This window comes from Macaca fascicularis, chromosome 10, assembly GCF_037993035.2.
Source record: "Macaca fascicularis isolate 582-1 chromosome 10, T2T-MFA8v1.1".
NCBI lineage: Eukaryota > Metazoa > Chordata > Mammalia > Primates > Cercopithecidae > Macaca > Macaca fascicularis.
In genome coordinates, this window is record NC_088384.1 from 56,027,937 (window position 1) to 56,045,672 (window position 17,736).

At 43.8% G+C, this 17,736-nt stretch overlaps 1 pseudogene; it reads right to left on the reverse strand.

The window, feature by feature from the left end:
- Nucleotides 1–11,941: 11,941 nt before the first annotated feature.
- LOC135965342 (spermatogenesis-associated protein 31E1-like) lies at nucleotides 11,942–16,975 on the reverse strand (annotated as a pseudogene).
- Between the last annotated feature and the right edge of the window lie 761 nt (nucleotides 16,976–17,736).

The window sequence follows — 17,736 nt, forward strand, 5'->3', positions numbered from 1 at the left end:
GCTTGAATGGCCGCTCTGCGGTCTCTAGGGATGGGGTAAGTATTCTTATCTCATGCATGCACACAAAAAAGGTAACTATTATATGAGGTAATTAGTATATTAATTGACTTCATTTTGGTAATCATTTCAGAATGTGCATACATATAGACACATCAGATTGTAAACTTGAATATGTACAATATTTATTTCTCAAATATACCTCAGTAAAGCTGAAAAAAATTAACAGGATTGAAAGGATAAACACACAGTTCTATAATAGTAGTTGGACATTTCAATACCTCATTTTAATTAATGGGCAGAAAAACGAGACAGAAACTTCATGAGAAATAGAAGACTTGAACAACAGTATAAACCATTTAGAGCATGTACAGAACAGTCCACCCAACAGCAAAATATACATTCTTTTTGAGTGGATGTGGCACTTTCTCTGGGATAGGCCATATCTTTGTCCACAAAAATATGTCCTAATCATTTTTAAAAGTTCTAAATCTTACAAAATATAATTTACAACCACAATGGAGGAAACAACAGATAAGTGAAAACTGAAAAATTCACAAATAAGCAGAAATTAAACAATATACTCTTAAACTACCAGTGAAAGAATAAATCACAAGTGAAATTAGAAAATATCTTGAGACAAAATAAAAACAAAACATACCAAAACTTATGAATGCAGTGAAAGTAGAGTTTGAAGGAAAATGTATAGATATAAACAACTACATTAAAAAAATCGCACATCAGTAACTTCACTCTATACCTAAAGGCAGTTTAAAAGCCAGAGAAAACAAAATATGAAGCTAGCGGAAGTAGAGAAATAATAAAGATTAGAGTATAAATCAGTGAAGTAGAAGGTTGAAAAGCAGTAGAAGAAATAAACATAGCTAAAAGTTGGTTCTTTGAAAAGAATAATAATTTCACCTCAGTAGCCTAAGATTCTTCTTTAGGAACGTAGAGAAAGAAGAACAGCTTAAATCTAAGAAACTAAAGAAAGGAACTAATAACAATTAGGGCAGAAATAAGTGAAATTGAAAACCAAAGAGAGAGAAAGGGAAAGAGAAGAGAGAGTACAGATTACTAACAGCAGGACTGAAAGACAAGCTATCAATACACATTATAGCATAAATAAGTAATGCTACAAATAATTTTACACACACAAATATAATAGATGAGATGAAAAAGAGAAATTCCTCTAGAGACACAACACATACTGCCAAACCTCACTGAAGAAGAAACAGTAACAAATAGTCCTGTATTAATTAAGAAATTGCATTTGTAAATAAAATCTACCAAAAAATCTATTCACATGTTCTTTCACTGATTTCTATCAAATATTTGAAGAGTACATGATTTTGACAGTACACAAACTTTTAGAGAAAATAGATGAGATGGGAGCACTCCCAACTCATTTTATAAGGCCAGCATTACAATAACACCAAAACCAAAAAATGATATTGAGAGAAAAGAAAACTATAGACAAGTATCAGTCATGGACATATATGAAAAATGACAACAAAATATTGTGATATCAAATTGAACATCTACCCATGTAGGATGATTCATTATGTCCAGTAAAAACAAAGCTGATTCACTATTAAAATCCAATCCAAGTAATCTGCTATACAAAGACTATTTTTAAAACATTTCTTCTCAAGAGATGCAGAAAGAGCATTCGATGAAATCCAACATCTATTTCTGACCAAAACTTTCATAAAATTAGGAATAAAAGAACTTAGGATATATGTTTAAATCTGTACACTGTATGATGATTATGAAATGATTTTTCCTTAAGAGTGGGAACAAGTCCTATTCAATATTGTATTACAAGATTTGCAAAGTGCAACAAGACAAGAATAAGAAATTAATAACATACATATTGAAAAGGAAGAAGTAAAACTGCCTCTATTTGCTCATAAAACAAATGTTTATATACACAATCCTACAGTATTTACAAAAAGCTTCTATAAAAATACGTGAAATGAATAGTGTTTTATTATCAAAGGTCAATATAGAATGTCAATAATTTTCCTATGTGTTAGGCATTAACAGTTGAAAAAACTAAATTACTGTTTAAAATAGAAGCAAAAATTAAGTACTTAGGTATTAATGTAACAATGTAAGTGCAGGATCTATATGCTGAAAATTATAAAATATAAATGCAATAAATAAGAGAAAATTTAAGTAAAAGAGGGGAATTAAATATTTATGAATTCATAGTCTCAATATAGTTAAGCTGCCAGTCTTTTCCATTTCTATTTGCAGAGATCCTGCATTAACAGTGAACATTTCTGCATGCTTTTTATTGGTAGTTGGAAAGCAAAAGAACTAGAATAGTCAAAGCACTTCTGAAAAAAAAACAAAGTTACAGGATATACACTACTGATTACAAGGTTTACTATTATGCTACAGTTCTCAAAATATTGTGGTTTTGTTTAAATATTGTTAAAACACTAGACACATAGACAAATGGAATGAATAGAGACCCCAGAAATAGACCCACACAAATATATTCCATTGCATTTTGAAAAAGGCACAGAGGAAAAGGGGAAAGTATAATCTATTCTCTAAATGGGAATGTAATAATGGGATTTCCCCATGTTAAAAAAAAAAAGGGGGGAACCTTAATGCATATTTTACAACTTTTACAAATGTGGACTGAAGTGGACTATATAAAAGTGTAAAGTATACAGCAATAAAATACTATCATAAAACAGGGGATATTAGATATGACTTTGGGGTCATTGATGAGTTTCTAGATAAAATACCCTACACATGATCCATAAAAGAGAAAATGAAAAAACACACTTTATCATATTTGAAAATGCTCATTCTGTGAAAGAACCATTACAAGAGCAAAAAGCTAAAACAATCAGGGAAAAATATTTTTAAGTCACTGTGTTAGTCTGTTCAGCTGCTGCTATGAAGAACTGCCTGAGACTGGGTAATTTACAAAGGAAAGAGGTTTAATTGACTCACAGTTCCAGATGGCTGGGGGAGGCCTCAGGAAACTTACAATCAGGGCAGAAGGCAAGCAAACATGTTGTTCTTCACATGGTGGCAGGAGAGGGAAGTGCCAAGCAAAGGAAGAAAAGCCCTATATAAAACCATCAGATTTTATGAGAACCCACTCACTATCATGAGAACAGCAGCAGCGGGGTAACTTGCCTCCATGATTCTATTACCTTCTGCTGGGTCCCTCCCACAACACATAGGGATTATGAGAACTACAATTCAAAATGAGATTTGGGCAGGGACACCGCCAAACCATATCAGTCACATATCTTGTACAAGCTTTTATCCATAATAAATAAAGAACCCTTAAAACTCAACAATACAAAACAAACAGTCCAATTTAAAATGAGCAAAAATTTTGAGCACATACATCTCAAAAGAAGACAGACATGTGGCAAATAAACATATGAAAACATGTTTATTGTTATTAATTAATAGGGGAATGCAAATCGTAACTACAATGGGATACTACTACCTGCCATTAGAATGGAAATAAAAAATTGAAATATCAAATGCTCCTGAAGATGTGTAGCAACAAAGATTCTCTTTCATTACTGTTGGGAATGTAAAATGACATGGTCACTTTAGGAGATAATTTAGCAACTTTATATTAAGTAAAACATATGTCCAGTGTGAGGTTCAACCATTCCATTCCTATATATTTATCAATGTATAATGAAAACAAATTCACATAAAAGCCTGTAGGCTGGGCAAATGTTTTAGCAGCTTTACTCATAATCTCTAAAACCTGGAAACAACCAGGACGTCTTTATCTTATTTTATTTTTTTTCTTTTTTGAAATGGAGTCTCACACTGTCACCGGGGCTGGAGTGTAGGAGTGCAATGTCGCGATCTCGGCTCACTGCAACCTCTGCCTCCCAGGTTCAAGGAATTATTCTGCCTCAGCTTCCCAAGTAGCTGGGAATACAGGTACCCACCACCACACCCAGCTAATTGTTTTGTATTTTTAATAGAGACGGGGTTTCACTATGTTGGCCAGGCTGGTCTCAAACTCCTGACTTCATGATCTGCCCGTCTCAGTTTCCAAAGTGCCGGGATCACAGATGTCAGCCACTGCACCCAGCCTAACCAAGACATCTTTCTACAGGTGAATAGAGAGACTATTGCGTCAATACCATGAACAATAAAAAGGAACAGACTATTGCCTTACACACTAGTAGAGATGAACTTACATGTATTATGTATGTGAAAGAAGTCAGCCCCAAATGTCTACATATTGTATGATTTCATTTGTATAGCATTCTGGAGAAAGCAAAATTATAGGTCAAAAAAACAGATCAGAGGTTTCCCACAATTGGAAGAAAGGGAAGGGTTGATCACAAAGGCATCACACAGAGAATTTTAGGGTGATTCAGCTGTTCTCTGTAGTGCTGGATGATGGACACATGTCTCTGTGGGCTTCTCAAAACCTACTAAATCCTACACTACAAGATCTCATCCTTATTTTCTGCAAATTAAAAAAAAAAAAATCCACTAGGAAGTCTGAGGTTTCCAGGAAGAAAAAGAAACTGATCAAAGACACTTTGGAAAATTGTATTTTGATTGGCTACTCTAAGGTTAAGACCAAACAAGCTGCATAGAAACACTCCACTTTGTCTAGTAATTTTGTTTATCACAGGGACAAATGATAATTCTGACACCAGGCTAGAATAGATGAGTAAGTAAGTTGTAGATAACATGAACTGGAATTTTTACTGTTATGAAATGACTTCTTCTTGTAGTGTTGAAAATGTGTTTTTTTTCCCCAGTCATGTGTTAGTTCTCCCCAGGATTCTCACCAACCTATTCAAGTATTTTTTTAAATACTTGCTCTTATGATTTTAAGACAAAAACACACCTGTTTTCAGCCCAGTTGGAGAAGCCTCATTACTATCACATCCTTTGTGTTCTAAATGAAAGTCTGCACATACAGCAACAAATGAGCATGTGAAGTGTTGGAAAAGTATAATAAGGAAGTCAGACTCCCTGGGGAGTTACACAGTGGTGTGTGTCTCCTATATTTCTCATCTGCCCTGGAGAGAGTGCTGCAGAAGCTGCCAACCAGAAACCACACCCAACAAAACCAATCCTAACAAAACACCAGCTTTCTCAGCCAAAGAACCTGGACAATAATGGCATAGCAGGGAATACCCACCTGACTGTAGCCAAACATCAGTGGAAAAACCCCCAAACGTCATAGTTCAGTGGAGTCCAGTGTGGAGCTGATGATCCACTTCACTTCCATGGAGTGGAAGAAAGCAGCAGTGCTCTGATTCCCTTGCCTGATGGTGTCAGTGGGGACAGGAACGGAGATAAATCTTCTCTCTCCCACATTGCAAAATAAGGTGGCATTCTGGTATTTCTATCAAGGTCATGTCAACAGACCAAGAAAGAAGCTCTTCTTCCATTTTCTGTCTGGCAAAAGCAGACAGTTCTACAAATCCCTTGCCAAAGTAGTGTCTGGAGGTGCCAGAGGTAAGCTTAGCCTCAAATTCATGCAGCAACATTGAGACTGAGGCAGGGTGAGGTACACTAGTGTCACCTTCCTAACCCTTGTCACTGAAGTCAAGAAGGAAGCTGAGCCTCTGCTGCACCCAGTGCCACCAAACTGACAAGGTGGCATCATCTCCAATTTCCCCCAACCCCACTTCTGGTGTCGGTAGGACCCTGGGGTGAACCAAACCTCCACACTGACACAGCTGCAATGAGACTGAGTGAGGTGGCACCAGCAGGCAATTAGGAGTTCTTTTGAAGCAAATGTAAATCTTGAAAATCTCCACCAAAAAATGAAAGTTATAAGAATTAACCAAATGGAAATTAAAGAATTTAAAAAAAGATAACTGAAATAAAACTTTACTGGATAAGCTTAATAGTAAAGAAGAGAAAAGAGAAGATAGAATCAGTAAACTTGAGGACAAATCAGTAGGATTTACTGATTCTATTCTGAACAAGAGAGCAAAAACAGATACAAAATGAAACAACAGAGAACACCCTTGGGGACCTGTCAGGCAGCATCATAATACTGAGTCTATGTATCATCAGAGACCTAGAAAGAGAGTGGAAAGAAATAGTGGCGCTGGAAAAAGAGTCAATAAATTGATATCTGAAAACATCTTAATTTTGACAAAGACACAAACATAGAGAACGAAGTAGCTGAGTAAATACTAAATAAGATAAACCTAAAAGAACTCATATTAAAACATGTCATATAAAAATTTCTGAAAACAGAAGACAAATAAAAATTCTTGAAAGCCTACCCCCAAAAAACTATATGGACTTACAAAAATAAAATTCAAATGACAACAGAGTTCTCATCTGAAACAGTGTAGGACACAAGGATGTGTCCCAACATGTATGTCCTGAAGGAAAAAAAAACTGTCAAGTGCAAATTCTATGTCCAGCAAAAATAACATTAAAAAAGAAAGGAGAAATAAAGGCATCCTTATGTGAAGGAAAACTGACACAATTTGTGTTTTACCAAAACTCCTCTTAAAAAGCTGAAAAGTAAGTCCTCTAGACAGAAACCGAATGATATCTGAAAACTGCTTGGAACTTCAGAAAGAAAAGAATAAGAGAATGGGAAAATGTAAATAGATGTCATAGGTTATTCATCATCTCAGAAGTTTTTAAAATCATATTTGGTGTTTACACTAAAATTATCACACTGCCTGTTGCAGCATCCAGTGTATTGGATGTGTTACTCAGTGCGATTCTATTTTTAAAAGCAAGGAGGCTAAAAGGACTTGTGGTCCTTTTATACAGTGGTATAACATCAATGCCAGTTGACTTTGGCATCAGTTACACATGTATAACAATAATAAGGTAAAGATAGTAAGAAAATTATATAGAGATGTACTAAAAAACAGTATAAATAAATCATTATATAATCCTAAAACTACTTCAATAACTCACAGTAAGGTTAGGAAGGAGAACAGAGGAAACAAAAAGAGAATGAACAAGCAGAAAATAAATTATAAAGTAGAACACCTAGGCCTTGACATATGTATTAGAGTTATCTTAAATATAAATTGTGTACATGTGTCAATTAAAACATAGGGAATATCAACCTGGACAAAGAAACATGATTCAAAAATACATATGCTACTGATCTCAATTGATGCAGAAAGAGCATTTGCCAAAATATAGCACAGTTTTATGATAAAAACGTTCAGAAGCCTAGACATACAAAGAAATTTCCTGAACTTTATCAAGACTATTTATCAAAAACAAACAGCTATGTCATGCTTAATGATGTCGGGAGGCTGAGGCAGGAGAATGGCGTGAACCTGGGAGGCAGAGCTTGCAGTGAGCCGAGATCCGGCCACTGCACTCCAGCCTGGGCGACAGAGGAAGACTCAGTCTCAAAAAAAAAAGAAAAGAATGAATGGTTTTCCCCTCAGGGTGGAAAAAAGGCAGAGACTTCTGCTCTCAACAACGCTATCTGACTGAGCGCTAAAAGTTCTAAGCAGCACAATTGGGCAAAAAACAAGCAAAGCACACTGATAGAAAAAAAAAAGAAAGAAGGAAAGTGGCATCTATTGCACATTACACTATTGTATTTGTAAAGTCTCAGCGAAACTAAAAATATTCTTGTAGAAATAATAATACTTAGCAAGTTCACAGGATAAATGATCCATCCTCCAAAATTCATCATATTTCTATGAACTAACAATGAATGTGTGGAAACTGAAAGTACCTTTACAATTGCTCTAAAGAAAATACTTAGGCAAAAATCTGACAAGACATGCAGAATCAAGATGGCAAAAATGACAAAATGTGCATGAAAGAATTGAGAGAAGAATTAAATAAATTCAAACGTACATTATTAATGGTTTGGAAGACTCAAGATAGCAAAGATGTCAACTCTCCTCAAATTGATGGGTAGACTTAACGACAGTCATATAAAAACTCCAGCTACATATTTTTTTATGCATATAGATAAACCTATTTTAAGTTTATAGGCAAAGGCACATGATATTGGTGGAGAGATGGAGACATAAGTCAGCAGAACAGAAAAAAGAACTCAGAAATTGACACAAGTAAATATATCCAACTCATTTTTGACAATGGTAAAAAAGCAATTGAAGGAGAAAGAATAGTCTTCTTAAAAAATGTTACTGGAGAAAACAAACATTTATTGGCTCAAAATCTCAGTGTAAACTTCGTACTTTATACACTAACTAACTTGAAATGGTTTGCAAACTTAAATATAAAAGGTTGTACTGTAAACCTTTTAGGAAAAGAGTTCTAAAAAAATTATTGGGATCTAGGGCTAAATAAAAGTATTTTGTTCTTATTTATATGTAGCTTTAAATGTTTTCTTTTTCAGTAAAAGATCAATGTGTGCCTGTACTTATTCTAAAAAAGAAAAAATATTCAATGTGCTCTTCCAGATTAATAGACAAATCAAATAGACTCACTTTCTTTATGAACCCATAGTGTATCACTGATCTAGCCATTATTGTTTTCCTGAGAGGAAAATTCTCTTTACACTTATCATATTTTTGGAGTATTAAGAGGAGAACCAGAGGGCCTTAGGTGAGGTGAACGTGCTGTCAGTGGAGGTGAGCAGGGAGGAAATTTCCAAACCCAAGCAGTGGCAGAAATTGCTGGAGAGAGAATAGTTGCTTTGGCAAGTCCAGAGATCACTTGTGATGCACCCTGCTCTGCAGAATAACAGAAAAGAGCAGTGTATTCCAGCCAACAATAGAATGGGTCAGAATAATCCAATGATGTTACAACACACACACGTATATACACACACACATGCGTATACAGACCTGTGCACATATACACACACAGATATGTATAATATGTGTGTATTTATAACTGAAGTTAAACCATTAAGCAATCAATGTGCAGTCCTATTTTTCGACCCTCTCTTTTCTAACATCCTTCAAACAGATGATGTTTTGTAAGATTTTCAATTATTTTCAATAATTTAAAAAAATCACAAACAGAACAAATATGCAGGCTGAATTATTTATCAATCCCCTATTTTACATGTGGTTGTAAATAAGCAATGTATTGTATAGAGATTTCAGCATCTTAGATGTTAAAGTAAACATATAGCTGCTCCTCATTTTTACAAGAGTGGATTTACAGTATGTGTGTGCAAGTTGTATATTTAAATTACTTAAAAATAGCATCTTCTTTGGTAATCGTTTTTAAAACTAAATTTGTGGCACATTAGAAAGAATGTTTTTAAGCAAAATTGCTTTTTAGTTTGTATTCTCTAAACATCAGAATTTTACTTTGAAGGATTTCAAAACTTACAAGGATATTCATATTTGGCCTCTAAAATAAATAACTTAGATGGAAAAATTTGAATTTGAAAATTTCTTTTTACCATGAAATTTGAAGTTTTAATGCCATTTTATTTGTACAAATTTTCTTTGAAACATGATATTGGCTACTGGAAAGAGTTAAGACCCTTCATGAAAATATGATTTTTGTGATGCAACTTATATATGAGGTAGAGGAGGCATTGATTCCTGTGCCCATTAACTAAGGAGATTTTATGAAACAATTTTTAACAAGGGCCACAGTCGGTACCGGGAGTGTGGTCCGGCACGCCTCCCTCCTCACTGGGCCCACCGGAAGCGTTCAGGGTTCTAGGAGAAACATGCGCAGGTGTGCAGAGGATGTCACAAGGGAAGAAGGGCCAGGGTGGGAAACCCAGCACAGGAGGCCTGGCCTCATAGGGGAATCGGAGAAGGTTTTCTGAGGAAGCTTTGTCCAAGCCGAGATCCTTCCTGTTCCATGTGCTCCAGCACAAGGCCTGCAGGAGGAGCCCCATGAGCAAGGCCGACCTAGACCAGCCGGGGGGATTCCCTTGGCAGTTAGGGGGAGCATGGCCTGAGGAACTGAGGGCGATCTCAGAAGGATGGCATCAGAGGAACTCTCACCGTTTCTATCAAGAACGTTACAGTTTGATATCAGCATGGGGGTTGTGACTGGGTGATGCTGGGAAGGGTCTGTCAGCGGGTCAGGGGCTTGCTCGAAATTGGACGCTGTCTGATAGAGGAGGCTTTTCTATTGTTTGGTATCTCAAGGAATCTTATCTAGAAGAGGGCAGAGGCCGCCAGGAGAAAACCGCTGCTGGTAATGAGGTAGATGCCGCTCATTTTCACCAAGTGAGTGCAGTGCTAGGGATTTTATGGTGTGGCAAAGTGACCTTGATATATTTTGTTTGTGCCGGTCTCTGTTAGACTCACTGTGGGTGTCTCCGTGGGGATCTCTGTGTTGTTTTTGAAGAGTCTCTGTGTGAGTCTCTCTCGGGGATTTCTGGGGGGGGGGTCCTTCTAGGGGGTCTTTGTGGGGGGATCTCAGTCAGATTCTCTGTTGGGGTCTCTGGGGATCACTGTGGGGAATCTCTGAAATATTGATGAATGTGGGGTCTCTGTGGGAATCTTTGAGTGTTGGGGTCTACTGGGGGTCCCTGTGGAGTTCTTCTGCTGCAGGTCCCAGGATCCTGGGTCCCATAGATGTTAGGCCCACACTGGAGTTGCCCAGGTCACCACCCCAGACAGGACTTGGCTCCAGCAGTAGTTGGGACACCCAAAGTGACACCAGGGCATGTTCAAAACAGGTCCCCAACTTGGGTCCTACCAGGCCTGGGTACAGGCCTGTCCCCTTGTCCTCAGCCTCCACAACCCCTGCAAGTGCAGAGGTCCCCTGGGGCAGAAGGCCCCTGGGCAGATCCCTATGAGGAATTGGCTCCTGCCTGCCCTGACCTTGCTCCTGCCTTCCCTGGGGATGGCCAGGAAGGACCCAGCACCAGGACGGAGGGAGCACAGGACTGGGCCATGTGGGGACTGTCCCTGCCAACCATGTGACCAGATTCTCTGAACCCCAATGTGTCCCCTGCAAGCACATGGGCCTGGAACCATAGACGTGCTGTGTGACCCAGGCCAACCCTTGCCTTCTGGGTTCCCCTCCCCCGGGAGTGGCACTGACCACTTTTGCTTGTAATGGTCACCAGACTGCGAGGACCCTGGTTACAGCTGCAGGCAGCTTTTGGATCCTGCACTTGCAATCTTAGGCTCATCTTCCCTGATTCTTTTCCCACCTCCCACCCTGAACCGAAGGTCCTCTCCTGTGGTTCCTGACCACAGAGTCCTACCAGAGGAGTAGGCAGCAGCCCTGGGTGCCTCCTGAAACGGACACCCCACACCAGTGGGCTGGGAGACTGCTCTGGGGAGTGAGGCCGGGGATGGCAGACATGAACCCAAGGGTGTTATCAAGGCTGAACCAAGTGTTGGCAGGGCCCAAGTCCATCCCGGAACTCAGCAGACAGGAAAGTGTCTGGGGAGGGTGTCATCTCTTCCCCACCAGGAGATCCTGGAAAGAGCAGTCCTGCCTCTGACCCAGGGCCAGCACAGGACACCCCCACATTCCCAGACTACTGTGGGGCAGGGGGGTTTCTGGGATCCATCACTCCTGGAGCCTACCACCCCCTCAGTCCGTGAGGCCCCTGCAGACCCAGCTCCTACAGCAGCACAGAAGTCACCTTAGTGAGAATGGGGGTTGCAGTGAGCCAGAGCCCAGGTGGAATCTCCAAAGGGTTTGCTATCCTTACACGTCCTGAAGGCTCTGAGTCATGATCCAGTTTGGAAACCAGACACAGTGTGGGGACAGGGAGAACATGGGGTCTTCGAGGTCCCTGTCAGCCTCCTCCTGGCCCAGTCATTCTGGGAGCCACACTCAGGAGGAGCTGACACTGAGCCCTTTCCTGTGCCCTAGCATGGCACAGACAGAAGCTTCCACCTCTGCAGGGAAAGCAGGTGCATTGGGAACTTCTCCGTGGAAGTCAGAAACACATGGGAACGGTGATGATCCATGCAGGACAGGTTTGTTATGTAGGTGTCCAGTGTTATTTGAGTAGAACCCCCTGACTCTCCCAGGAGAGGTGTGAGAAGCCTGAGCTGGTTCAGGAAGCAAGACACATCTGTGTAGACCTCAGTTCCTGTGGCTGTGGATGGGGCCACGGGAGGTGCTTGCCTCTCATGGCCTGTGGTGGTGGGGACCAGCTGGGGACACAGGCTCCCTGGGAGGTGGGAGCCCAACTGCTGTCTCTGTCTCTGATGCCCTTGTTTTTGACAGGACAGTTGTGGCCCTTGGGGGTGGCTTTGGGGCTGCAAGCCAGGGCTCTCATCTCTCTGCTGTGTTCCTGTTGGTAGTGACTTCTGTGGCAGCAGGAAGGCACATTCTTCTGGGCTTGGAGGTCGCCTTTGTGGCAGTTGATCTCTGAGGGACCACATCCCTGCTGAATCCCCAATTTGTCCACCAGGATTTGACCCACAACTCTGATGATGGCCTGGGCTTCATTAGTCATGCTATCCATAAACAACCTTGCTGGATCAGACTCCTAGCTCTGGACAGCATCTGCCCTGGGCTTGCCTTTCTGAAGTACGTCTTCCTGCCCTGCACCTCTTTTCCTGGGGTGTAGACTGTTGGGGGAAGTCAAGGACCCTGAATGGAGGGACCGGCTGAAACCATGGCCAAAGAACATAAGTTGTGAAGATTTCATGGACATTTATTAGTTCCCTAAATTAATACTTTTATAATTTCTTATGTGTGTCTTTACTGCAATCTCTGAACATAAATCATGAAGATTTCATGGACATTGATCACTTCCCCAGACAATACTCTTATAATTTCCTATGCCTGTCTTTACTTCAATGTCTTAATCCTGTCATCTTCATAAACTGAGGATGTATGTTGCCTCAGGACCCTGTGGTGACTGTGTAATCTGCACAAATTGTTTGTAAAGCCTGTGTGTTTGAACAATATGAAATCTGAGCACCTTGAAAAGAACAAGATAACAGCGATTTTCAGGGAACAAGGGAGATAACCATAAAGTCTGACTGCCTGTGGGGCCAGGTAGAACGGAGTCATATTTCTCTTCTTTCAGAAAGCACATAGGAGAAATATCGCTGATTTCTTTTCTCATCAAGGAATAACCCTGGGAAAATGAATGCATTCCCAGGGGAAGTTCTCTAAAATGGCCGCTCTGGGAGCGTCTGTCTTATGCAGTTGTAGATAAGGGATGAAATACACCCTGGTCTCCTGCAGCACCCCCAGGCTTGCTAGAATTAGGAAATACCAGCCTAGAAAATTCTTGTCAGACCAGTTATCTGCTCTCAAACGCTGTTTCCTGTTAAGATGTTTATCAATGACAATGCATACATAGTGGGACATGAAACCTCCTGAGCAATTCTAATTTTGCCCTGGCCTTGTGATCTTGCTCTGCCCCCATTTGCCTTGTGATATTTTATTGCCTTTTGAAGCATGTGATCTCTGTGACCCACACCCTATTCATACACTCCCTCCCCTTTGAAATGCATAATACAAACTTGCTGGTTTTGTAGCTCGGGGGGATCACAGAACCTGCCAACATGTGATGTCACCCCCGGACACCTAGCTGTAAAATTTCTCTCTTTTGGACTCTTTCTTTGTATTTCTCAGACCAGCCAACACGTAGGGAAAATAAAAAAGAACCTATGTTGAAATATTGGGAGCTGGTTCCTCTGATAGTATACCCTGTGAATGGTGATTGATCTTTCTCCAGAATTTGCACTCTGGTGGTGCCTGTCCCTTCTCTAGCTGAGGCTTGTCATATTTCCTTTATTGTTTGTCTCCTATTTCTCTGGCATGGGCAGGGTGGCTCCTCCAACTGTCTTCAGAGGTCCTGGGTCCCTTGCACCTATGTCCCTGCTCCCCTGGTCTGGGCCTCCTGCAGGCCTCGCCCTTGTTCACAGAGCCCAGCATCTTCTGACTTCTGTGGGGCCTTCACTTTTGGGCTCACAGGCTCCTGCTGCCCCAGTCTGTCCCCTCCCTTCCACAGGAGGGCACATGACCCCTGGAAAGCTGTCATGTTCCTCCTACTGAACACAGTCTGGGAGGTGGACAGTGGGGCATTAGTGGGTGGCCAGTCTATGGCTGGGAGCATGTCCACTTTGTGGCCTGGAAGGCACAGGTCTGTGGGGCCCTCCTGGAGGAGGATGCTGGAGACACGGCCTGACACCTGCTCCTCTGAGTCCACCTGCACTGTGAGCACAATCTCACTGACTGCCTGTGCTTTCAGACACAGCTGCCCTGGATCCTGAGCAACACAGATTGTAGACACTGAGGTCTACAGACACCAGTCTACACTATAGTGTAGACACTAGTGGTCCCCACAGCCTCTGTGCTCCTCAGGCCCACCTGAACACTTCCTGAACTTGCCCTCACACTGGCTCCCAAGGTGGCTTCCAAAGCAGGGGGTTTCTCCTCCTCAGCCTCCAGTGCTTCCAGGGTGTCTTTGGCCCTTGCCCACTGGGACCCTATGCAGAACTCTTGCAGGGCTCTGTTATGACAGGAGTTTCCTGGGGACATGCTTTCAATCTCAAGCCATGCCTCATTCCCAGCCATTTCTGAACCCCTCAAGGTTGGATTTCCCAGACCCCAGGACAGTCCTGCTCTGCCAGGTTCTGCCTACAAGGCTGCACATGGGGGACTGAGAAGACGCCCTGTCCTTCTGTCCAGTCGGAGAGGCCTCTGATTGCTCATGGGTGTCAGCTGACTGGGACCATCTTGGAGCACTCTGGCCTTCCTCCTGCTCAGGTGGTGGGACAGGGACAGGGCAACTCACAGTGGGGCTGACTTGCCTGTTGTTCTGTTGTCTCCTGGACCATTCTGGGGAGGTTTTTCCAATAAAATGACAAACGTGGCTACAGATTCAACCCGAGATTCCCAGGAGGCCCAGAGGGGAAATGTGGAGTATGGGAGGAGTGGGGGCTGAGCCTTACCTGACTGGACATTTATGGGCTATAGGGACTGGAGGTCTGGACCCCACCTGTGCCTCACACAGAACCTGAAAAGATGTGCTTCCAGCATCTGCCGGGTGCAGGGATGAAGGAAGGAAAGCTCCTGGGAGGTGTTCATGTGGGCTTTCCCACCCCTCCAGGATGCCAGCTTCTCCAGTTTCCTGTGGGTGTCAGACTTGGGAACAGCACGTTTGGCCATGAACCAGGAGCAATACAAAGATACAGAGATCGAGCCCTCCTTGATCTCCCCCACCTTCCTGTCCATATGGACCTGCAGCTTGTTTTCCAAATGCTTCCTGTCTGGGTCCCTGGGTGTGGAACTTACTGATTGGTACTTCCAGGGCTTCCTGAAGTCACTGTCTGCCTCCTCCTTGTCTTTCTCCAGAATCTTCACTGAATTCCTTCCTGTGCCTTGATCCTGGCTTGGTTGTGCCTCTAGTTTGGACCCTAAGCACCTCTTCCTAGATAACCTTCCAGAGCTCCTGATTCCTGTCTTCTGCATATTCTTCCTGCCCTTTCCTGCAAATTCAGAAGCCTGGGAGGGCAAGAGGACCCCCTGTGTGTCTTCTGCCTGACCCTGGGACCTCCCTGGGAATTCCCCCTCAGGTTGCAGAGGTCTCCAGATGGAATCTGCTGGGAGGGCCATGGGACTGCTCCTGGCACATGGCACTGCTCCTGGCACATGGCACTACTTCCTTGCCACCGGTGCTCTGGGATCTCAGTGCTGGAGGCAACCCCAGAAAGAATGGAGGCTGACTTGGGGCTCTGAAAAGCCGGCCTCTTCTGGGGAAGGTGGACAGTGGGCTGGCTCAGGACGGCCTGAGAATTTTTTAGGAGAAAGGAAAAAGCCCTCTTCCACTTTAGTCACTTCTACAAGGGCCATTCAAGATACTCCACTCGACTGGGGATGACAGACTGTGCCCTCTCATTGGATGTAGGGCAAGCCCACAGAACCTGATCTGGGGTGGAAAAGAGCACGGTAGGCTTGGGACAGGGGGTGAGCAGTGGGACTGCTTCTGGATCCCAGCCAGAGGTGGGGGCTGGGACTGGGGCCAGGTTGAAGTGAACGGTTGGAGCTGGGCCATGTGTGGGGCTGGGACTGTGCCTGGGAAAGCTGTAAGGATGCCTCAACCTCAGGTTCACCTTGAAGAGAAGTGGAGGCTTTATCCAATGGTACAGAGTACACATTCTGTGAGGAAGGGTTCCTAGAATCCCAGGCCATGACCACCAGGGACTCCCTATTGAAAGAGGGGAGAAGAGGTCTCAGAAGAGCTGGCTGCATTTCCACTGTAAGTGGTCCCCCATGGACGTGGCATCAGAGACCTGCTGAGGACTGGGCAGCTGCTGTGGTTGGGTTGTCACATTCCAGAAGGGATTTAGAGTCGTGATGTCCCACTCCTTCCCCAGTGATGTTATCTGCAGGTAGTCTGCCTGCCTCCTTTCTTTCTCCTGCCACATCTTCATCACTGCTCTATTGGTGATGAGAGTTTCCAGCAGCTTCTGCATGTCGGGGTGGATGAATGTGTAGGCACCTACCTCCATCTGCCTGGGTGTGGGGTCTCCCCAGAAGGAAGCCTCTAGGGAGTGGTCAGGAATATACGGTTGCTGGGACTTGCCATGTGAGCAGGTGGAGAGGCCCCAGGTGGTGGCAGCCTCCCTCCAGCAGGAGAGGTCCCAGATGGGATCGCTGGAGCATCCAAAGCTGGAGATCACCCTGGTTGGAGAAGGCAGCCCCTGGTTGTGGAAAAGGCAGCTCTGGGGGACGGGGCATATTGTGGAGCCACACGGAAATTCAGCCAGGCCGGAGCTGGGTGGAGGTGGAGAGGAGGCCGTGGGAACAGGGGGCTGTGGTGAAGGAGGAAAAAGCACATGTGGCTGAGGTGCAGGGTGTTTTAGGGGTAATGAGGGCTCTGGTGACTGGAGGTACTCAGGCTTGAGTGTGGTCAAAAAGGCTCTAAGGTGGTCGTTGCGCCTGGTGACAGGGTGGAGGCCAGAGTAGCTGGGAGAGCCCTTGGGGACAAGCTGGTGGGAGATGGACATTGCATGCATTTCCCATGCAGTTGGTGGGCCTTAGCAGGCGCTGGTTGGTACATGTCACCCAGGGGGTCTCCAGCTAAGGGTAGGTGAGAGCCAGCCTCCCCAGTGAGCTTTCTCAGGTGGCTGCAGTAGACATGAGGCACAAGCTGCAGCTAGGGGCGGGTGGGGCTGGGAGGTCGGGAAGGCTGGGCACCTGGTGCCCACAGCTCCTCCACCTCCCCCACTGCTGAATTCACAAAGTTCTATCTATGTCAGCCTCAGAGCTTCAGTCAATTCCTGTTCCCTTTCCAGGAACTCCCCCTCCCAGGTCACCACCAGGCCCTAGGGTTGCATCAGAGGCCCTGGTATAAAGGAGGACATGGAGAGAAGGGGGAGTCTCCTCATCTTTCCAGAGGGTTGGGCAGGCCCCCAGTCTCCCCCGGCTCCCTCAGGAGGATTCTGCAAGCTGGAAGTCAGGAGACGGGGTTATGGTGGGGAGGGCAGTGCCAGCAAACTTCACAGGAGGCTGAGTGGCTGTCTCTTTAGGGGACACCACGGGGAACTAGACCCTGAAACCCACGCATCTGTGTCCAAGGCCACATGGCCCCAATGGTGACAGCAAGGTGTGCACTGTACAGAACCTTTGTCATTTGCAAAAAGTGCTTCCATGTACACCCCCTCATGGGTGTCACAACCATCTAGTGGGGAGAGCGGACAGGTGTGGTCTCTAAGAAGAGTCAGCCATGGCCGAGAAGAACAGCCGTCCGCATGGACCTGGAGCCTCCCTGACCTCCCCCCATATCCTGGCAGGTCTTGGTGCCTTCCCCACAGCGCCCCCTTATGGGCAATACCGGTTCCCAGGCCCATGGCTTCATTCCCACAGATAATCTGAGGCGGCCCC